Source organism: Pseudophryne corroboree, chromosome 3, assembly GCF_028390025.1.
Source record: "Pseudophryne corroboree isolate aPseCor3 chromosome 3, aPseCor3.hap2, whole genome shotgun sequence".
NCBI classification, from domain to species: domain Eukaryota; kingdom Metazoa; phylum Chordata; class Amphibia; order Anura; family Myobatrachidae; genus Pseudophryne; species Pseudophryne corroboree.
This window is the reverse complement of record NC_086446.1, coordinates 161,200,351-161,224,588: the sequence shown is the minus strand read 5'-3', so window position 1 is coordinate 161,224,588 and position 24,238 is coordinate 161,200,351. Positions and strand designations below refer to the sequence as shown.

Sequence of the window (24,238 nt, the reverse complement as noted above, 5' to 3'; positions counted from 1 at the left end):
CTCATCTCTTCTTCAGAATCAGGCCATTCTGGTCCAGTCGGACAATGTGACGAAGGTAATGTACAAAGACTGACAGGACGGAATGAGAAGCAGAGCAGCAATATCAGAGGTGTCAAGAATTCTCCTCTGGGTGGAAAAATACGCAGTGGCGTTATCGGTGATCTTCTTTCCAGGAGTAGACAACTGGAAAGCAGACTTCCTGAAATATGTCTCTAGGTTTGAGAGCAGACAATATTCTAATGTGGAATTTCATCTGGGACATTTCCTGCTTTTTCTGCAGTCAGGAGTGGATGTGGGCCTACGCCTAGACTCCATTAAGGTTCAGATTTCGGCCTTGTCTATTTTCTTTCAGAAACAATTGGCTTCTCTCCCTGAGATCCAGATGTTCTTGAAAGGTGTTCTGCACATCCAGTCAGCAATTTCTTCCTAAGGTGGTGTCTGCGTTTCACATCAACCAACCTATTGTGGTTATGGCTGTTACGGAGGCCTTGGCTACTTCAAAGTCTTTGGATGTCGTAAGGGCTTTGAAGGTCTATATGAAGAGAACAGCTCGTCACAGAAAAGAGGAGAACAGCTCGTCACAGAAAATTGGACGCGCTGTTCTTTCTTTATGATCCCAATAAAATTGGGTGTCCTGCTTCGAAGCAGTCCATTGCGCACTGGACCTGGCTCACTATCTGGCATGTGTATTCCATGGCAGGTTTGCAGATTCTGAAATCTGTTCAAGCCCACTCTACTAGGTTGGTGGGTTCCTCTTGGGCGTCTGCCCAGGGTGTCTTGGCTTTACAGCTCTGCCGAGCAGCTACTTGGTCAGGCTTGAACACATTTGCTAAGTTTTACAAGTTCGATACTTTGGCCTCTGAGGACCTTCAGTTTGGTCAGTTAGTTCTGCAGGAACCTCAGCACTCTCCCACCCGGTTTGGGAGCTTTGGTACTTCCCCATGGTACTAAATGGATTCCCAGTATCCCCTAGTACGTACTAGAAAATAGGATTTTAATTACCTACCGGTAAATCCTTTTCTCGTAGTCTGTAGGGGATACTGGGCGCCCGCCCGGTGCTTCGTTCTTCCTGCACTGTTACTTGGTTAAGTAATGTTGTTTGGTTCAGCTGTTGCAGACACTGTTTGCAAGTTTGGTTAGCATGGCTTTCCTCTTGTTGAGGTTGTGCTGGTTCAAAATCTCACCACTTTCCTTATCTATTTCCTTCTCTCAAAGTATGTCCGTCTCCTCGGGCACAGTTTCCTAGACTGAGTCTGGTAGGAGGGGGAGCCAGCACACACAATCAAACATCTATAGTGCTCATTGCTCCTAGTGGACCCGTCTATACCCCAAATGGTACTACATGGATTTCCAGTATCCCCTACGGACTACGAGAAAAGGTAATTAAAATCCTATTTTCTCCATGCACAGTCATTGCACTCTCTTCCACTACAAACTATTTTCCTTTTGCTCACTCTCTCCAATACACCCCTCCCCCATTCTCTCACTTTTCCAGTGCTTAGCCACCTATATCGTGGGAGGAGGGGGCCGTGGCCATTCCCAATGGTAAACAGCGGAATTCAGCTGTATTTTAACATTGGATGGCCACAGAGGCGTCACCAGGTGTGGTGAAACTTGGTGCGCACTCTGCATTACTGCACCCCCCACTCACCTCGCCGCGGGCGCCTGAAAAGGGTGTGTGGCCTGATATGACAGGGCGTGGCCTCACGGATCTCCTCTTCGCTCCGGTGGCGTGTCCAGCTTACCCAGGCCAAAGATGCTGGCTGCCCCCAGGAGACTGTGCAGAGGATTATCACACTGCAGCACTCGCCTCCTGTCACTGCAGAAGAGCTGGCACTTTGGTGTCACCCCTTCCGAGGGTGACACCTGGGTGTGGGCCGCACCCCCCACACCTGCCTTCTGATGCCACTGGATGGCCATCATATCTACATCATTTGATGGCAGATAAAATTGGAAAGCCATCATCCAATGCTGAAAAATCTAACATCGGAAGAAAAACATTGATGGTGGCAAACCATCGGAAACCAATGTCCTGGCTCTCATTGGAGTCACTATACAGCCTTCCTGTCACCACCTGGTTCGGTCATGGTGCTCTGTGTGTCTTCTGCCCGGAGACTGCTGCTGGTCCCAAGCTTCACCCCTTTCCTTGCTTTGCCAAAACACTCATATCTTCACCCTGAGGCACATTTTGCTTGCAATGCATACTGCCACTCTCTGCATGCTATTGGTATGCACTGATGTTTTCTCAAACTGGGTAGAGGCATTTCCTGCCGCCACGGATGCTGCTGTGTTACCGCAAAGAAAAATTGCGCAGATATGTGTGTGTAGATAATAGAGATGAGCGGGTTCGGTTCCTCGGAATCCGAACCCGCCCGAACTTCATGTTTTTTTACACGGGTCCGAGCGACTCGGATCTTCCCGCCTTGCTCGGTTAACCCGAGCGCGCCCGAACGTCATCATCCCGCTGTCGGATTCTCGCGAGGCTCGGATTCTATCGCGAGACTCGGATTCTATATAAGGAGCCGCGCGTTGCCGCCATTTTCACACGTGCATTGAGATTGATAGGGAGAGGACGTGGCTGGCGTCCTCTCCGTTTATAGAGAAGAGAGTGAGACTAGAGTAGAGAGAGACACAGTATTTACTTTAGTAATTTTGGGGAGCATTAGGAGGAGTACTACTACTTGCTGAAGTGATAGTGTGACTGTATATCTGACTTGTGGGGGAGACAGTGGGGAGCAGTTAGAGTCTGAGAGCAGGAGTACATATTTTAACGTACAGTGCACACTTTTGCTGCCAGAGTGCCACACTGCCATTGTGACCACACTGACCACCAGTATATATTGTGATTGTCTGCTTAGGAGTACTACTTGCAAGTTGCTGATAGTGTGACCAGTGACCTGACCACCAGTTTAATTAATCACCACCAGTTTAATATATATATATATATATATATATATATATATATATATATATAATTGTATATAATATATATATATATATAATTGTATACCACCTACCCGTGTTTTTTTTTCTTTCTTCTTGATACATACTACTATAGTAGCTTACTGTAGCAGTCTGCGGTGCTGCTGAGCTGACAGTGTCCAGCAGGTCCGTCATCAGTCATTACATAATAAATATATATACCTGTCCGGCTGCAGTACTAGTGATATTATATATATATATATATATATGTGGAAGGGGGGGATAGGGGTACCAGCGACTTACAGTGTCTAATGAAAATGAAAATAAATATGAAGAATATAGCAGGATACGGTTTCCCAAAAAAAGAATAACAAATTTATTTATACAATTTAGAATAAAATACAGGGATAAAAAATGGATATAAAAGCTGGATAGTAGGAGCAATAAAAAAATATAAAAAAGATTATATATGAAAGTAAATGCAGTTGTGCTAGAACCCTAAAACACCTAAAATCAGTAAAAACAATTTTCTACTGATAAAAGTGTGTAAAAAATAAACAATGATGCTTATCTTTGAGAATGGAGGGTCAGTGGAGGTGTACCCTAAAAATAAATGCAGTTGTGCTAGAACCCTAGAACACCTAAAATCAGTAAAAACAATTTTCTACTGATAAAAGTATGTAAAAAATAAACAATGATGCTTATCTTTGAGAATGGAGGATCAGTGGAGGTGTACCCAACGCGTTTCGTCCTCAGACTTCATCAAGGGGTGGAGGACTAGTGTGCGAACACTTCTATTTATACCAGTGGTCATTAAGGAAGGATGTCTATGACATCACTTCCTGTTAGTGTTTAACATTAAAAATTCTGACACAAAATGTTGTTACAAATATAGGGAATGGATGCTGTTACTTGTAATAAGTTAAAATGTGTTTTTAAAGTGCAAAACGAGAACTGTACATGGAGAAATGTTGATAACATTATAAAACTCGTAAAGGACGCATTCCGCGTCACTTCCGCCCCACTTCCTGTGTCCTTTCCGTCCCACTGCGCATGCGCATCGGGCGCCGCTTCCGGAAACAAAGTCCACAGAGTTACATAGTTCTTGCCCTTCATCCGGTTGGGCGTGGGAATCCTTTTGCCAATCTTCCGGCTGGGCGGGTCTGTGAGGTCTTGTCACGGCTGCTTCCATCATCTCCATGGTGATTTGTAGTTTTAAGCTGCAGTGATGCGGCGGCCATCTTTGGAGTGATTTTGTATATATTTTCAGCTCCTACTGTCGCCATCTTTGAGGGGCCTTTGGATAGCGGACACATCCTCTTATTTGGAGTGCGCAAGCAGCTCAGAATAAATAAAAATAAACACAAAACGCACATGTTAATATTTGTATATATACTTAGCTTAAAAAGACAATTCTAAAAAAAGGGTAATCCATATGGATATGTAAATTGCGTGGTGGACAAAAACGATTGACATGTTTTATACTCAGACTAAACTTTTAGTGCTGTTATTGTTTTCTGGATGCTAATAAACCTTAGTATTACTTATGCAGAGAGTATTATCTATTAAATATTATTTGGACCTTTCATTTAGACACATAGCATATTTAGGGATATTTTAGGTAAAAAGTGAGTATTTATTGTAGGATATTACATGAATATATACCAAAGATTTAAAGTAAATAAATATAATAAATTGATGAGCTGGTGCAAAGTGATTGGGAATACATGATTGTAATAAGTGAGAGGGGGAGGGGTTTGGAGTAAACTTTTTTTGAAAACTCCTGTGATGGTGGATACGAGGTGTGAAGGTGGTGTATAAAAAAAAATATATATATAATAAAAATATATATATATATAATAAATATAAAAAAAAAAAAAAATATATAATAATAATAAAAGTGAGGAGTATATGGCTTTGGTGAAACTGGTATAATAAATATTACAGTACTGTGAAGTGTGAATATACATGTGTCAATATTCCCTTATAATATTGCCGTTACGAGTTCTCTGGTCTGCCCTTATACAGTACCCAATCTTCTCAAGTGGTTACCCACTTGGTACTGATTGGGCCCAACACTGCTTAGCTTCCAAGATCGGACGAGATTGGGCGTGTGCCAGTGCGGTGTGACTGTATTCATTGGCGAAATGACTTATTCACACAGTAACAGGTTTTTATTAGGAATATATGACACTCTATCTTATGAATTAACAAGGTGCAAGGTGCCAAGTGGAATAAAGTAAAATGTACTATACACATCCATATTGCTTGCTTGTCAACGCCTTCTTCACAAAAAGGGTGCGATTTCGTATCCTTCATTGAAGCCAAGAGGATGTGTAGTTTTTAGTTGAAAAATCCAGAACATTTCTCTTTGGGAGAGTTTCTTGGCCAAGTCTCCACCTCTATCGCCACTGGTCACGTGTTCGATGGCTTTGAAGGACATCTCTTCTGGATTTGAGTTGTGTTCAAGTAGGAAATGTCTATAAAGTAGGTGGGTTTCCAGTTTATTCTTGATACTCCTCACGTGCTCTTGTATTCTGATCTTGAGAGTTCTTTTTGTCTTTCCCACATATTTTTTGTGGCATGTGCATTCTATTAAGTATATTACCGATGTAATGTTGCAATTCATAAACTGTTTAATTTTGAACTCCTGGGTGCCGTCTGTTGTGCTAAAGGTTTTTCTGTTAGGGTTGAGATATTTGCAGATATTACAGTGTCCACATTTGTAGGATCCAGTACATTTGGGTAAGGTAAATAGGTTATTTTCAGTAGGTAATTCCCGTAACATGCTGGGTGCAAGGATGTCCTTAAGGTTTCTTGATTTTCGAAACACGAGTTCTGGTTGGGTCGGGAGGATTTCCTTAAGGATGGGATCCATAAGGAGTATGGGCCAGTGATTTCTTAATGAAGTTCTGATGGCATGTTCATGGTTGCTGTAGGTCGTTATGAATGAGACCGCTTCCTTCTTCTCTGTCTTATCCTTATATATCAGCAGATTTTTTCTCTCCAGATTACTCGTCTTACTGATTGCTTTGTCCAGAATCGCTTTGGGGTATTTCTTCTCCTCAAACCTTTTCCTATATATTCCTATATATATATATATTAATTTCATCTCATTATCATCCAGTCTATATTAGCAGCAGACACAGTACGGTAGTCCACGGCTGTAGCTACCTCTGTGTCGGCAGTCGCTGGTCCATCCATAATTGTATACCACCTACCCGTGTTTTTTTTTCTTTCTTTCTTCTTGATACATACTACTATAGTAGCTTACTGTAGCAGTCTGCGGTGCTGCTGAGCTGACAGTGTCCAGCAGGTCCGTCATCAGTCATTACATAATAAATATATATACCTGTCCGGCTGCAGTACTAGTGATATTATATATATATATATATATATATATATTAATTTCATCTCATTATCATCCAGTCTATATTAGCAGCAGACACAGTACGGTAGTCCACGGCTGTAGCTACCTCTGTGTCGGCAGTCGCTGGTCCATCCATAATTGTATACCACCAACCCGTGGTTTTTTTTTTTCTTTCTTCTTGATACATACTACTATAGTAGCTTACTGTAGCAGTCTGCGGTGCTGCTGAGCTGACAGTGTCCAGCAGGTCCGTCATCAGTCATTACATAATAAATATATATACCTGTCTGGCTGCAGTACTAGTGATATTATATATATATATATATATTAATTTCATCTCATTATCATCCAGTCTATATTAGCAGCAGACACAGTACGGTAGTACACGGCTGTAGCTACCTCTGTGTCGGCAGTCGCTGGTCCATCCATAATTGTATACCACCTTCCCGTGGTTTTTTTTTTTTCTTTCTTCTTGATACATACTACTATAGTAGCTTACTGTAGCAGTCTGCGGTGCTGCTGAGCTGACAGTGTCCAGCAGGTCCGTCATCAGTCATTACATAATAAATAAATATACCTGTCCGGCTGCAGTACTAGTGATATTATATATATATATATATATATATATATATATATATTAATTTCATCTCATTATCATCCAGTCTATATTAGCAGCAGACACAGTACGGTAGTCCACGGCTGTAGCTACCTCTGTGTCGGCAGTCGCTGGTCCATCCATAATTGTATACCACCTTCCCGTGGTTTTTTTTTTTCTTTCTTCTTGATACATACTACTATAGTAGCTTACTGTAGCAGTCTGCGGTGCTGCTGAGCTGACAGTGTCCAGCAGGTCCGTCATCAGTCATTACATAATAAATATATATACCTGTCCGGCTGCAGTACTAGTGATATTATATATATATATATATATATATATATATATTAATTTCATCTCATTATCATCCAGTCTATATTAGCAGCAGACACAGTACGGTAGTCCACGGCTGTAGCTACCTCTGTGTCGGCAGTCGCTGGTCCATCCATAATTGTATACCACCTTCCCGTGTTTTTTTTTTTTCTTTCTTCTTGATACATACTACTATAGTAGCTTACTGTAGCAGTCTGCGGTGCTGCTGAGCTGACAGTGTCCAGCAGGTCCATCATCAGTCATTACATAATAAATATATATACCTGTCCGGCTGCAGTACTAGTGATATTATATATATATATATATATATATATATATATATTAATTTCATCTCATTATCATCCAGTCTATATTAGCAGCAGACACAGTACGGTAGTCCACGGCTGTAGCAACCTCTGTGTCGGCAGTCGCTGGTCCATCCATAATTGTATACCACCTTCCCGTGGTTTTTTTTTTTTCTTTCTTCTTGATACATACTACTATAGTAGCTTACTGTAGCAGTCTGCGGTGCTGCTGAGCTGACAGTGTCCAGCAGGTCCGTCATCAGTCATTACATAATAAATATATATACCTGTCCGGCTGCAGTACTAGTGATATATATATATATATATATATATATATATTAATTTCATCTCATTATCATCCAGTCTATATTAGCAGCAGACACAGTACGGTAGTCCACGGCTGTAGCTACCTCTGTGTCGGCAGTCGCTGGTCCATCCATAATTGTATACCACCTTCCCGTGGGTTTTTTTTTCTTTCTTCTTGATACATACTACTATAGTAGCTTACTGTAGCAGTCTGCGGTGCTGCTGAGCTGACAGTGTCCAGCAGGTCCGTCATCAGTCATTACATAATAAATATATATACCTGTCCGGCTGCAGTACTAGTGATATTATATATATATATATATATATATTAATTTCATCTCATTATCATCCAGTCTATATTAGCAGCAGACACAGTACGGTAGTCCACGGCTGTAGCTACCTCTGTGTCGGCAGTCGCTGGTCCATCCATAATTGTATACCACCTTCCCGTGGTTTTTTTTTTTTCTTTCTTCTTGATACATACTACTATAGTAGCTTACTGTAGCAGTCTGCGGTGCTGCTGAGCTGACAGTGTCCAGCAGGTCCGTCATCAGTCATTACATAATAAATATATATACCTGTCCGGCTGCAGTACTAGTGATATTATATATATATATATATATATATATATTAATTTCATCTAATTATCATCCAGTCTATATTAGCAGCAGACACAGTACGGTAGTCCACGGCTGTAGCTACCTCTGTGTTGGCAGTCGCTGGTCCATCCATAATTGTATACCACCTACCCGTGTTTTTTTTTTTTTTCTTTCTTCTTGATACATACTACTATAGTAGCTTACTGTAGCAGTCTGCGGTGCTGCTGAGCTGACAGTGTCCAGCAGGTCCGTCATCAGTCATTACATAATAAATATATATACCTGTCCGGCTGCAGTACTAGTGATATTATATATATATATATATATATATATATATATATATATTAATTTCATCTCATTATCATCCAGTCTATATTAGCAGCAGACACAGTACGGTAGTCCACGGCTGTAGCTACCTCTGTGTCGGCAGTCGCTGGTCCATCCATAAGTATACTAGTATCCATCCATCTCCATTGTTTACCTGAGGTGCCTTTTAGTTGTGCCTATTAAAATATGGAGAACAAAAATGTTGAGGTTCCAAAATTAGGGAAAGATCAAGATCCACTTCCACCTCGTGCTGAAGCTGCTGCCACTAGTCATGGCCGAGACGATGAAATGCCAGCAACGTCGTCTGCCAAGGCCGATGCCCAATGTCATAGTACAGAGCATGTAAAATCCAAAACACCAAATATCAGTAAAAAAAGGACTCCAAAATCTAAAATAAAATTGTCGTCGGAGATGCGTAAACTTGCCAATATGCCATTTACCACACGGAGTGGCAAGGAACGGCTGAGGCCCTGGCCTATGTTCATGGCTAGTGGTTCAGCTTCACATGAGGATGGAAGCACTCAGCCTCTCGCTAGAAAAATGAAAAGACTCAAGCTGGCAAAAGCACCGCAAAGAACTGTGCGTTCTTCGAAATCCCAAATCCACAAGGAGAGTCCAATTGTGTCGTTTGCGATGCCTGACCTTCCCAACACTGGACGTGAAGAGCATGCGCCTTCCACCATTTGCACGCCCCCTGCAAGTGCTGGAAGGAGCACCCGCAGTCCAGTTCCTGATAGTCAGATTGAAGATGTCAGTGTTGAAGTACACCAGGATGAGGAGGATATGGGTGTTGCTGGCGCTGGGGAGGAAATTGACCAGGAGGATTCTGATGGTGAGGTGGTTTGTTTAAGTCAGGCACCCGGGGAGACACCTGTTGTCTGTGGGAGGAATAGGGCCGTTGACATGCCTGGTGAAAATACCAAAAAAATCAGCTCTTCGGTGTGGAAGTATTTCAACAGAAATGCGGTCAACATTTGTCAAGCCGTGTGTTGCCTTTGTCAAGCTGTAATAAGTAGGGGTAAGGACGTTAACCACCTCGGAACATCCTCCCTTATACGTCACCTGCAGCGCATTCATAATAAGTCAGTGACAAGTTCAAAAACTTTGGGCGACAGCTGAAGCAGTCCACTGACCATTAAATCCCTTCCTCTTGTAACCAAGCTCACGCAAACAACCCCACCAACTCCCTCAGTGTCAATTTCCTCCTTCCCCAGGAATGCCAATAGTCCTGCAGGCCATGTCACTGGCAATTCTGACGAGTCCTCTCCTGCCTGGGATTCCTCCGATGCATCCTTGCGTGTAACGCCTACTGCTGCTGGCGCTGCTGTTGTTGCTGCTGGGAGTCGATGGTCATCCCAGAGGGGAAGTCGTAAGCCCACTTTTACTACTTCCACCAAGCAATTGACTGTCCAACAGTCCTTTGCGAGGAAGATGAAATATCACAGCAGTCATCCTGTTGCAAAGCGGATAACTGAGGCCTTGACAACTATGTTGGTGTTAGACGTGCGTCCGGTATCCGCCGTTAGGTCACAGGGAACTAGACAATTTCTTGAGGTAGTGTGCCCCCATTACCAAATACCATCTAGGTTCCACTTCTCTAGGCAGGCGATACCGAGAATGTACACGGACGTCAGAAAAAGACTCACCAGTGTCCTAAAAAATGCAGTTGTACCCAATGTCCACTTAACCACGGACATGTGGACAAGTGGAGCAGGGCAGGGTCAGGACTATATGACTGTGACAGCCCACTGGGTAGATGTATGGACTCCCGCCGCAAGAACAGCAGCGGCGGCACCAGTAGCAGCATCTCGCAAACGCCAACTCTTTCCTAGGCAGGCTACGCTTTGTATCACCGGTTTCCAGAATACGCACACAGCTGAAAACCTCTTACGGCAACTGAGGAAGATCATCGCGGAATGGCTTACCCCAATTGGACTCTCCTGTGGATTTGTGGCATCGGACAACGCCAGCAATATTGTGTGTGCATTAAATATGGGCAAATTCCAGCACGTCCCATGTTTTGCACATACCTTGAATTTGGTGGTGCAGAATTTTTTAAAAAACGACAGGGGCGTGCAAGAGATGCTGTCGGTGGCCAGAAGAATTGCGGGACACTTTCGGAGGACAGGCACCACGTACAGAAGACTGGAGCACCACCAAAAACGCCTGAACCTGCCCTGCCATCATCTGAAGCAAGAAGTGGTAACGAGGTGGAATTCAACCCTATATATGCTTCAGAGGTTGGAGGAGCAGCAAAAGGCCATTCAAGCCTATACAATTGAGCACGATATAGGAGGTGGAATGTACCTGTCTCAAGCGCAGTGGAGAATGATTTCAACGTTGTGCAAGGTTCTGCAACCTTTTGAACTTGCCACACGTGAAGTCAGTTCAGACACTGCCAGCCTGAGTCAGGTCATTCCCCTCATCAGGCTTTTGCAGAAGAAGCTGGAGGCATTGAAGGAGGAGCTAAAAGGGAGCGATTCCGCTAGGCATGTGGGACTTGTGGATGGAGCCCTTAATTCGCTTAACAAGGATTCACGGGTGGTCAATCTGTTGAAATCAGAGCACTACATTTTGGCCACCGTGCTCGATCCTAGATTTAAAACCTACCTTGGATCTCTCTTTCCGGCAGACACAAGTCTGCTGGGGTTCAAAGACCTGCTGGTGACAAAATTGTCAAGTGGAACGCGACCTGTCAACATCTCCTCCTTCACATTCTCCCGCAACTGGGGGTGCGAGGAAAAGGCTCAGAATTCCGAGCCCACCCGCTGGCGGTGATGCAGGGCAGTCTGGAGCGACTGCTGATGCTGATATCTGGTCCGGACTGAAGGACCTGACAACGATTACGGACATGTCGTCTACTGTCACTGCATATGATTCTCTCCCCATTGAAAGAATGGTGGAGGATTATATGAGTGACCGCATCCAAGTAGGCACGTCAGACAGTCCGTACTTATACTGGCAGGAAAAAGAGGCAATTTGGAGGCCCTTGCACAAACTGGCTTTATTCTACCTAAGTTGCCCTCCCACAAGTGTGTACTCCGAAAGAGTGTTTAGTGCCGCCGCTCACCTTGTCAGCAATCGGCGTACGAGGTTACTTCCAGAAAATGTGGAGAAGATGATGTTCATTAAAATGAATTATAATCAATTCCTCCGTGGAGACATTGACCAGCAGCAATTGCCTCCACAAAGTACACAGGGAGCTGAGATGGTGGATTCCAGTGGGGACGAATTGATAATCTGTGAGGAGCGGGATGTACACGGTGATATATCGGAGGATGATGATGAGGTGGACATCTTGCCTCTGTAGAGCCAGTTTGTGCAAGGAGAGATTAATTGCTTCTTTTTCGGTGGGGGTCCAAACCAACCCGTCATTTCAGTCACAGTCGTGTGGCAGACCCTGTCACTGAAATGATGGGTTGGTTAAAGTGTGCATGTCCTGTTTATACAACATAAGGGTGGGTGGTGCAGTGCCACTCCTAGATGGGCCAGGTGTTTGTGTCGGCCACTAGGGTCGCTTATCTTACTCACACAGCTACCTCATTGCGCCTCTTTTTTTCTTTGCGTCATGTGCTGTTTGGGGAGTGTTTTTTGGAAGGGCCATCCTGCGTGACACTGCAGTGCCACTCCTAGATGGGCCAGGTGTTTGTGTCGGCCACTAGGGTCGCTTAGCTTACTCACACAGCTACCTCATTGCGCCTCTTTTTTTCTTTGCGTCATGTGCTGTTTGGGGAGTGTTTTTTGGAAGGGCCATCCTGCGTGACACTGCAGTGCCACTCCTAGATGGGCCAGGTGTTTGTGTCGGCCACTAGGGTCGCTTAGCTTACTCACACAGCTACCTCATTGCGCCTCTTTTTTTCTTTGCGTCATGTGCTGTTTGGGGAGTGTTTTTTGGAAGGGCCATCCTGCGTGACACTGCAGTGCCACTCCTAGATGGGCCAGGTGTTTGTGTCGGCCACTAGGGTCGCTTATCTTACTCACACAGCTACCTCATTGCGCCTCTTTTTTTCTTTGCGTCATGTGCTGTTTGGGGAGTGTTTTTTGGAAGGGCCATCTTGCGTGACACTGCAGTGCCACTCCTAGATGGGCCAGGTGTTTGTGTCGGCCACTAGGGTCGCTTATCTTACTCACACAGCTACCTCATTGCGCCTCTTTTTTTCTTTGCGTCATGTGCTGTTTGGGGAGTGTTTTTTGGAAGGGCCATCCTGCGTGACACTGCAGTGCCACTCCTAGATGGGCCAGGTGTTTGTGTCGGCCACTAGGGTCGCTTAGCTTAGTCATCCAGCGACCTCGGTGCAAATTTTAGGACTAAAAATAATATTGTGAGGTATTCAGAATAGACTGAAAATGAGTGGAAATTATGGTTTTTGAGGTTAATAATACTTTGGGATCAAAATGACCCCCAAATTCTATGATTTAAGCTGTTTTTTAGTGTTTTTTGAAAAAAACACCCGAATCCAAAACACACCCGAATCCGACAAAAAAAATTCGGTGAGGTTTTGCCAAAACGCGGTCGAACCCAAAACACGGCCGCGGAACCGAACCCAAAACCAAAACACAAAACCCGAAAAATTTCAAGTGCACATCTCTAGTAGATAATGGTACCCTTAGAAGTAGGAGCAAAGCTTGAAATTGTACTATTGTGATCATAGATACTGCCACTAGTATTATGTAGCTTCGGAACCACTCCCAGATCTTCACTCAATGAATCACCCTCTTCGAAATTTGTTTTTGGAAGACAACCTCATGTCATGATTGATCCGCACAATGATCAGAAATACACCAATGAGGTGACAGTACAGTACCTTATTGAGATGAGCCAGCATTTGAGAACTTGACAAAAGAACTTGAAACTGTTGATTGCTGGTATGCCAAATACTAACTGTCTTGATTGTGAACCAAGAGACTGTGTGATTGTTCTTATGCTCAGGTTGCCTAATAGACAGGTGGGAAGGACCCTACCAAGTTTTGTTGACAGCACTATCCCAGTGAAAGTAGCCGAGAGAGAGACTTGGGTCCACGATTCCCACTGCAGGAAAGTCGGTAGTCCGGAAGGAACTCGTAAATGGAGTGAGATCGCAAAAGTATCACTAGAGACTCTGTTCCGTGAAGACTGAGAGGCGGCACTGTTGAACACTACATGAGCGTACTAAAGGATTGCAGAAAAACCAGTCATTGTAATTGATTTGTTATGAACAAGAGTTGTTTTGTTCTATTTCTCTTTTCTCTCTTTCCCGCTGACAAACATTTTTTTTCAGGATATTCTATTTTTGCAAGGTTTTTTTATGAGGAGTCGAGTGTGGTACTGGAACTGGTTCTGGAGGAAGGAGTGATTTCCTTATAGGATCCCAGGATTAGCCAATCAGTTTGGTAAAATCAGAGAAAAATCAAAGGTCTAGTAGTTATGGAGTTCAGAGGTAATCAGGAAAATCAGACAATGGCTGTTCACACATTGCAGATAAAGAGCTCATTAATATATGTGGAAGAAAGGTTTATGAGTGGCTCTCCCCGAACGCCGAAGATTTATGTTATTTAGGAAGGACACTACTTATAACCCTTGTTCAATTATTAAACAGACCTAGCATACGTTCCATAAATGGAAAATACGATTTTACTTACCGGTAAATCTATTTCTCGTAGTCCGTAGTGGATGCTGGGGACTCCATAAGGACCATGGGGAATAGATGGGCTCCGCAGGAGACATGGGCACTTTAAGAAAGAATTTAGATTCTGGTGTGCTCTGGCTCCTCCCTCTATGTCCCTCCTCCAGACCTCAGTTAGAGAAACTGTGCCCGGAAGAGCTGACAGTACAAGGAAAGGATTTTGGTAATCCAGGGCAAGATACATACCAGCCACACCAATCACACCGTATAACTTGTGATAAACTTACCCAGTCAACAGTATGAACAACAACAGAGCATCAGTTCAACCCTGATGCAACTATAACATAACCCTTATTGCAGCAATAACTATATACAAGTATTGCAGAAGAAGTCCGCACATGGGACGGGTGCCCAGCATCCACTACAGACTACGAGAAATAGATTTACCGGTAAGTAAAATCTTATTTTCTCTAACGTCCTAGTGGATGCTGGGGACTCCGTAAGGACCATGGGGATTATACCAAAGCTCCCAAACAGGCGGGAGAGTGCGGATGACTCTGCAGCACCGATTGAGCAAACACAAGGTCCTCCTCAGCCAGGGTATCAAACTTGTAGAACTTTGCAAAAGTGTTTGAACCTGACCAAGTAGCCGCTCGGCACAGCTGTAATGCCGAGACCCCTCGGGCAGCCGCCCAAGAAGAGCCCACCTTCCTAGTGGAATGGGCCTTAACTGATTTTGGCAGCGGCAATCCAGCCGCAGAATGAGCCTGCTGACTCGTGTTACAGATCCAGCGAGCAATAGTCTGCTTTGCAGCAGGAGCACCAAGCTTGTTGGAAGCATACAGGATAAACAAAGACTCTGTTTTCCTGACCCTAGCCGTTCTGTCTACATAAACCTTTAAAGCCCTGACCACATCAAGCAACTCGGAATCCTCCAAGTCAGTAGTAGCCACAGGCACCACAATAGGTTGGTTTATATGAAAAGATGAAACCACTTTCGGCAGGAATTGTGGACGGGTCCTCAATTCTACTCTATCCGCATGGAAAACCAGATACGTGCTTTTATGTGACAAAGCCGCCAATTCTGACACACGCCTAGCCGAAGCCAAGGCTAGTAGCATGACCACCTTCCACGTGAGATATTTAAATTCCACCGTTTTGAGTGGTTCAAACCAGTGGGATTTCAGGAAACTCAACACCACGTTAAGATCCCAAGGTGTCACTGGAGGCACAAAAGGGGGCTGGATATGCAGCACTCCCTTTACAAACGTCTGAACTTCAGGTAGAGAAGCCAGCTCTTTTTGAAAGAAAATGGATAGGGCTGAAATCTGGACTTTAATGAAACCCAATTTTAGGCCCAAAGTCACTCCTGACTGTAGGAAGTGAAGGAAACGGCCCAGCTGGAATTCCTCCGTAGGGGCATTCCTGGCCTCACACCAAGCAACATATTTTCGCCATATACGGTGATAATGTTGAGCTGTCACGTCCTTCCTAGCCATTATTAGCGTAGGAATAACCTCATCTGGAATGCCCTTCTCTGCTAGGATCCGGCGTTCAACCGCCATGCCGTCAAACGCAGCCGCGGTAAGTCTTGGAACAGACAGGGCCCCTGTTGCAACAAGTCCTGTCTTAGAGGAAGAGGCCATGGGTCCTCTGTGAGCATTTCTTGCAGATCTGGATACCAAGTCCTTCTCGGCCAATCCGGAACAATGAGTATTGTTCTCACTCCTCTTTTTCTTATGATTCTCAGCACCTTGGGTATGAGAGGAAGAGGAGGAAATACATAGACCGACTGGAACACCCACGGTGTCACCAGTGCATCCACAGCTATCGCCTGAGGGTCTCTTGACCTGGCGCAATACCTCTGTAGCTTTTGTTGAGGCGGGATGCCATCATGTCCACCTGTGGCAGTTCCCACCGACTTGCTATCTGCGTGAAGACTTCTTAATGAAGTCCCCACTCTCCCGAGTGGAGGTCGTGCCTGCTGAGAAAGTCTGCTTCCCAGTTGTCCACTCCCGGGATGAACACTGCTGACAGTGCGCTTACGTGATTCTCCGCCCAGCGAAGAATTCTGGTGGCTTCCGCCATCGCCACCCTGCTCCTTGTGCCGCCTTGTCGGTTTACATGAGCCACAGCGGTGATGTTGTCTGACTGAATCAGAACCAGTTGGTCGCGAAGCAGGGTCTCCGCTTGACGTAGGGCGTTGTATATGGCCCTTAGTTCCAGGATGTTGATGTGGAGGCAAGTCTCCTGACTTGACCACAGACCTTGGAAATTTCTTCCCTGTGTGACTGCTCCCCACCCTCGGAGGCTTGCATCCGTGGTCACCAGGACCAAGTCCTGAATGCCGAATCTGCGGTCCTCGAGAAGGTGAGCACTCTGCAGCCACCACAGGAGAGACACCCTGGCCCTGGGGGATAGGGTGATTAACCGATGCATCTGAAGATGTGATCCGGACCATTTGTCCAGTAAGTCCCCTTGAAAGGTCCTCGCATGGAACCTGCCGAAGGGAAATGGCCTCGTATGATGCCACCATCTTTCCCAGGACTCGAGTGCAGTGATCCACTGACACCTGTTTTGGTTTTAATAGGTTTCTGACCAGTGTCATGAGTTCCTGAGCTTTCTCTATCGGGAGATAAACCCTTTTCTGGTCTGTGTCCAGAATCATGCCCAGGAAAGGCAGACGAGTCGTAGGAATCAACTGCGACTTTGGAATATTTAGAATCCAGCCGTGTTGCCGTAACACTTCCAGAGAACGTGCTACGCTGCTCAGCAACTGCTCTCTTGACCTCGCTTTTATGAGGAGATCATCGAAGTATGAGATAATTGTGACCCCTTGCTTCCGCAGGAGTACCATCATTTCCGCCATTACCTTGGTAAATATTCTCGGAGCCGTGGAGAGACCAAACGGCAACGTCTGAAATTGGTAATGACAATCATGTACCACAAATCTGAGGTACGCCTGATGAGGTGGATAAATGGGGACATGAAGGTATGCATCCTTTATGTCCAGAGACACCATAAAATCCCCCCCTTCCAGGCTTGCGATGACCGCTCTCAGCGATTCCATCTTGAATCGGAACCTTTTCAGGTACATGTTCAGGGATTTTAAATTCAATATGGGTCTGACCGAACCGTCCGGTTTCGGTACTACAAACATGGTCGAATAATAACCCCTTCCTTGTTGAAGGAGGGGAACCTTGACCACCACCTGTTGAATATACAATTTGTGAATTGCAGTTAACACTATTTCCCTCTCGAGGGGGGAAGCCGGCAGGGCCGATTTGAGGTATCGGTGAGGGGGCATCTCTTCGAATTCCAGCTTGTATCCCTGAGACACAATATCTATTGCCCCGGGATCCAACTTGGAGTGAACCCACTTGTGGCTGAAATTTCGGAGACGCGCCCCCACCGGGCCTAGCTCCGCCTGTGGAGCCCCAGCGTCATGCGGTGGATTTTGTGGAAGCCGGGGAGGACTTCTGTTCCTAGGAACTAGCTGTGATGTGCAGCTTCTTTCCTCTGCCCCTGCCAAAAAAGGACGCACCTCGGACTTTCTTGCTTTTCTGTGATCGAAAGGACTGCATTTTGTAATATGGTGCTTTCTTAGGCTGTGAGGAAACATATGGCAAAAAATTTGACTTTCCAGCAGTAGCTGTGGAGACCAGGTCCGAGAGACCCTCCCCAAACAATTCCTCACCCTTGTAAGGTAAAACCTACATGTGCCTTTTTGAGTCGGCATCACCTGTCTATTGCCGAGTCCACAGGACCCTTCTGGCAGAAATCGACATAGCATTTATTCTAGAACCCAGTAGACTAATGTCTCTTTGAGCATCTCTCATATATAGGACAGCGTCTTTTATATGCCCCAGGGTCAATAATATAGTATCCTTGTCTAAGGTATCAAGTTCTTCAGACAGGGTGTCCGTCCATGCTGCTACAGCACTACACACCCAGGCCGACGCGATCGACGGCCTCAGTAAGGTACCTGAATGTGTATAAATGGACTTCAGGGTACCCTCCTGCTTTCTATCTGCAGCATCTTTGAGGGTAGCTGTATCCTGTGACGGCAGGGCTATCTTCTTGGATAAGCGTGTTAAAGCTTTGTCCATCCTAGGGGAGGATTCCCAGCGTAACCTGTTCATTGGCGGGAATGGATACGCCATAAGAATCCGTTTGGAAATCTGCAGTTTTTTATCTCATTGTGATATATTGAATACATATCCTTTTAATAACAAATATATACATCAATGAGCTTTGGAACTCAGATAATGTGTGGGTGTATTGTTTTCTCTTATGGGATGCAGTGTTTTGCGATATATAGCGCACATTCATAGCACATGGTAATAAGAGGTGCAGGCGTTTACAAAATATATTAGAGCGGGCATTTTAAATATTTGTGAGAAAGCAATTTGGCATTCTCACCTGGATAGTAAATGAAGCAAAAGCTGTAAAAATCATAAAACGTGTCAACCTTTTAACTGTCTTTCAACCACCTCCCGTACCTTATAGCACAAAAGAATCCTAGTAGAAGAAAGTGTGTAATCTCCACTGGAGCCACATCGTGAGTGAAAAAACAGAATTAAATAGTACTTCTCTTGTAGTGTTTAGCCTCAATATATATATTTTTCTTACATGGAGAGAAAAATAAAACAAATATGGTGCAATATTGTCAAAGAAGTAACACATTTTATTGAAATGAAAGTTAGCTCAAAGAGAGCACTGGACATTTATATACTAATTAACTCTGGGCAAGAGTAGCATAGCAAACAAAAAAAAATGTGATATAGGGTAATTAGCTTGTTAGAGGGATGAATTTGTGTAGGTGCTCAAACAGGATCCAACACAGCTTTTTAGGTAAATGCAAGGAATGGTTCTTCACTTTCAGCATAAATGGAACTCCACAAGTGAACAAAAATAGGATTTTAATTACCTACCGGTAAATCCTTTTCACGTTTTCTGTAGAGGATGCTGGGGTCCATTTAGTACCATGGGTTATAGACTGGTCCTTTGGGAGCCACTGGCACTTTAAGAGTTTAATAGGCTGTCTCCTCCCTCTATGCCCCTCCTACCAGACTCAGTCTAGAAACTGTGACCGAGGAGGCGGACATACTTCGAGAGAAGGAAATACACAGATAGTGGCGAGATTCACACCAGCTCACACATAACAAAAAGTAAAGCCAAGCTAACCAACTTGAAACAATTCAGCAACGGCTGAAACAACAATACTAAACCAAGTAACAATGCAGGAATACGAAGCACTGGGCGGGCGCCCAGCATCCTCCATGGACTACGAGAAAAGGATTTACCGGTAGGTCATTAAAATCCTATTTTCTCATGTCCTAGAGGATGCTGGGGTCCATTTAGTACCATGGGGATGTACCAAAGCTCCCAGTATGGGAGGGAGAGTGCTGAGGTTCCTGCAGAACAGATTGACCAAACTTTAGGTCCTCAGAGGCCAAAGTATCGAATTTGTAGAACATGGCAAATGTGTTCGACCCAGACCAAGTAGCTGCTCGGCAAAGCTGTAAAGGCGAGACACCCCGGGCAGCCGCCCAGGAAGAACCCACTTTACGAGTAGAGTGGGCCCTAACAGATTTTGGACACGGCAAGTCTGCCATCGAATAAGCATGCTGGATAGTAAACCTGATCCAGCGAGAAATCGTCTGCTTAGAAGCAGGACACACAACCTTGTTAGGATCATAAAAGGACAAATAAAGCATCCGACTTCCTGTGACGAGAAGTTCTTTTCACATAAATTTTCAAAGCCCTCACCACATCAAAGAACTTTGAGGTAATTGAAGAGTCAGTAGCCCCTGGCACCACAATAGGTTGGTTGATATGAAAAGCTGACACAACCTTCGGAAGAAATTGCGGACGCGTTCTGAGCTCAGCCCTATCTTCATGGAAAATCAAGTAGGGGTTCTTGCAAGAAAATGCCCCCTATTTTGACACACCTCTAGCAGATGCCAATGCCAACAGTGTGATCGCCCTCCACGTAAGAAACTTGATGTCCACCTCCTGCAAAGGTTCGAACCAATCCGATTGCAGGAACTGCAGCACCACATTAAGATTCAAGGGTGCCCTTGGAGGCACAAAGGGTGGTTGGATATGCAGAACCCCTTTCAAGAATGTCTGAACCTCAGGGAGGGCAGCCAATTGTTTCTGGAAGAAAATGGACAAGGCCGAAATCTGAACCTTTATCGAGCCCAAGTGGAGGTCCACGTCCACACCTGCCTGCAGAAAGAGGAGAAACCGTCCCAGCTGAAATTCCACCGTAGGAAACTTCTTGGATTCACATCAGGACACATACTTTTTCCAAATCCGATGGTAATGTTTAGACGTAACTCCCTTCCTAGTTTGAATCAGGGTAGGAATAAACTCTTTCGGAATGCCCTTCCAAGCTAAGATCTGGCGTTCAACCTCCATGCCGTCAAACGTAGCCGCGGTAAGTCTTGATAGGCAAACGGACCCTGTTGCAGAAGATCATTGCGAAGAGGAAGAGGCCTTGGAACCTCCACCAGTAATTCCAGAAGATCCGTGTACCGAGCCCTCCTTGGTCAGTCCAGAGCAATGAAGATCGCCTGAATTCTTGTTCTTTTTATTAGTTTGAGAATCCTTGGGATGAGTAGAAGTGGAGGGAACACATACACTGACTTGAACACCCACGGAGTTACCAGTGCGTCCACCGCCACTGCCTGTTGGTCTCTCAACCTGGAACAGTACCTCAGAAGCTTCTTGTTGAGGCAATAGGCCATCATATCTACCCGAAGTACACCCCATCAGCTTGTCACCTCTGCGAACACCTCCGGGTGGAGGCTCCATTCTCCTGGATGGAGATTGTGTCTGCTGAGGAAGTCCGCTTCCCAGTTGTCCACTCCCAGAATGAAGATTGCTGATAGCGCCATTGCGTGCTTTTCTGCCTAGAGGAGGATTCTTGTTATCTCTGACATTGCCGCTCTGCTCTTCGTTCCACCCTGTCGGTTTATGTAGGACACTGCCGTTACATTGTCCGACTGAACCTGAATGGCCCGAGCTTGCAGAAGATGCGCCGCTTGAAGAAGGCCATTGTATATGGCCCTTAGTTCCAGAATGTTTATCGGAAGGATGTATTCCAGACTTGACCACCTTCCTTGAAAGTTTTCCCCTTGGGTGACCGCTCCCCAACCTCTGAGACTTGCATCCATGGTTAGAAGTATCCAATTCTGAATCCCGAACCTGCGGCCCTCGAGTAGGTGAGAAGTTTGTAGCCACCAGAGGAGTGAAATTCTGGCTTTCTGCGATAGGCGTATCCGCCGGTGCATGTGAAGGTGTGATCCTGACCACTTGTCCAGGAGATCTAGTTGGAAGAACCTTGCATGGAATCTTCAGTATTGTAGAGCCTCGTAGGAGGCAACTATCTTCCCCAGAAGGCGAATGCACTGATGAACAGACATGCGGGCTGGCTTCAAGACATCCCGAACCATTGATTGGATCACCAACGCTTTCTCCACTGGCAGAAACACCCGCTGCACTTCCGTGTCGAGTATCATCCCCAGGAAGGGCAGTCTCCTTGTCGGCTCTAAATGTGACTTTGTTAGGTTCAGGATCCACCAGTGATCCTGGAGTAGTCGAGTTGAGAGAGCAATACTCTGCAACAACCTCTCCCTGGAAGATGCTTTTTTCAGCATATCGTCCAGATATGGAATTATGTTTACTCCTTGCCTTCGAAGGAGTAGCATCATCTATGCCATGATCTTGGTGAACACCCTTAGTGCTGTGGAGAGGCCAAAAGCCAGTGCCTGGAACGGATGGTGACAATCCAGCAGCGCAAATCAGATAAGCCTGTTGAGACAACCAGATCGGAATGTGAAGGTACGCATCCTTGATATCCAGAGATACTAGGAATTCCACCTCTTCCAGACCTGAGATCACCGCTCTCAGAGACTCATCTTGAATTTGCATTCCCTCAAGTAAGGGTTCAATGACTTGAAGAATCTGTGAGGTGGGATTTCCTGAAACTCCAGTTCGTAGCCCTGGGTAACAATGTCTGTCACCTAGGGGTCTAGGCATGATGACGCCCAGATGTGACTGAAATTTTTTAGTCTCGCTCCCACCTGCCTGATCTCCAGGCTGGGAGGTCCACCGTCATGCTGAAGATTTTGAGGAAGCAGAACCTGGTTTCTGTTCCCGAGAACCTGTTGGTGCAGATTTTCTGGATTTTCCCCGACCACCCCTAAAGAAGGTGGAAGGGGATTTGAATTTTTAAAATTTTGCGGACCGAAAGGACTGCAGTGTAGACGTAGGATAAGATTTCCTAGTCGGTGGTGCTTCTGAGGGGAGAAAGGTTGACTTACCTGCAGTTGCTGTGGAGATCCATGCATCCAATGTGTCCCCAAACAGAGCCTGACCTGTAAAACTGCCATGGAAGTAGCCCTCGCATTCAGCATGCCAAGGTCCTTCATGGCCTCCACCATGAACCCAGTAGAATCCTGTATGGACGCAAAAACAATTCAATGTCACACCTATCCATAGTATCCAAGTCCTCTAGTAATGTGCCTGACCACTTTACTATGGCTTTAGAAATCCACGCACAAGCAATAGTGGGCCTTAAAGTCACGCCTGTAGCAGTGTATAGTGATTTGAGCGTAGTCTCAAACTTGCGGTCAGCCGGCTCTTTTAGGGCGGTAGAACCAGGGACAGGTAAAACCACCTTTTTAGACAACCTAGAAACAGAAGCGTCTATTATAGATGGATTTTTCCACTTCTTGCTATCCTCCTCAGGGAATGGGAAAGCAATGAGAATTCTTTTAGGGATCTGGATTTTTTCTCTTGGGGTTTTCCCAGGATTTTTCAAATAAAGAATTTAACTCCTTAGAAGATGGGAAGGTGAGCGACGATTTCCTATTTTCCGTAAAATAAGATTCTTCTACTTGTTCAGGAACCTTCTCAGAAATATGTAAAACATCCCTAATGGCTTCAATCATTAGCTGCACCCGCTTAGCAAGGGATGCATCACCCCCCTGCATATCCCCATCACCGCCCCCTGTATCAGAGTCGGTATCAGTATCAACTTGCATTATCTGGGCAAGGGTACGCTTCTTTGGGTATGTAGGGTGGTTAGTAGAGGAAGTAGTGGGAGCTGAATGCTGCAACCCCTCTACAGATTTTCTCAAATACTACGTTTTTCTCATTATGGGACATCCTTGATGACATCTGGTATATTATTCACCTTAAAGAATCCACCCATGGGGGTTCAGATTCAGAAGGCTGGGAAAGCACATTGCAGTCCTGAGTACATGGAATAGACATGAAAAAGAGAGAGAAAGGGTTCGAAATGCCCTAGAGTGGTGCACACAAAGTTTAATTAAAATATAACTTTTAATGTAATATATGGGAAAACCAGCGAATATTAAAAGGAAAAGTAAAGTAGTGTAAATAAGACAGAAATCGTGATTAAAATTGAGAGAGCTGCGCACTAGATGTCACCCAAATGACTTCTATATTGTTCATACGGTTACAGATTAATGAAGAGTGTATCAGGAGTATGTAATTCCTGTATAGCTGTGTTTCTTTCTACTAGCTATAGAGGAACTCCTTCAATAAGTGTCTCAAAATGTTCTAATCCCTCCCAGGATTCATGAGATGAGACTATTGTGAAAACAGGACTCCAATTTTCATAGTGTGTGCTATAATAGAATGATGGTAATCCAGGGCTGTTTCTAGCCAATTTGGCTCCCAGTGCGAGATTTAAAAATGCGCCCCCCCATGACATAAAAAATATGCCCCCCCCCAATTAGATGGAAAAAAAAACTTGCGCGCGCACTCGGCAAGGGGGCGTGGCCTCATCTAAATGGGTGAGGCCTCATTTAAATGGGCATGGCCTCGTCTGAAAAGACTACCTCACAATCCAGTTTTTGACC

General features: G+C 45.0%; 1 long non-coding RNA gene and 1 pseudogene across 1 annotated transcript in view; one reads left to right on the top strand and one right to left on the bottom strand.

The window, feature by feature from the left end:
• Positions 1-24,238, top strand: part of LOC135057550 (uncharacterized) — a 78,212-nt gene that overhangs the window by 43,389 nt on the left and 10,585 nt on the right. The gene's annotated exons all lie outside the window — the stretch shown is intronic.
• Positions 4,942-5,060, bottom strand: LOC134896996 (5S ribosomal RNA; annotated as a pseudogene).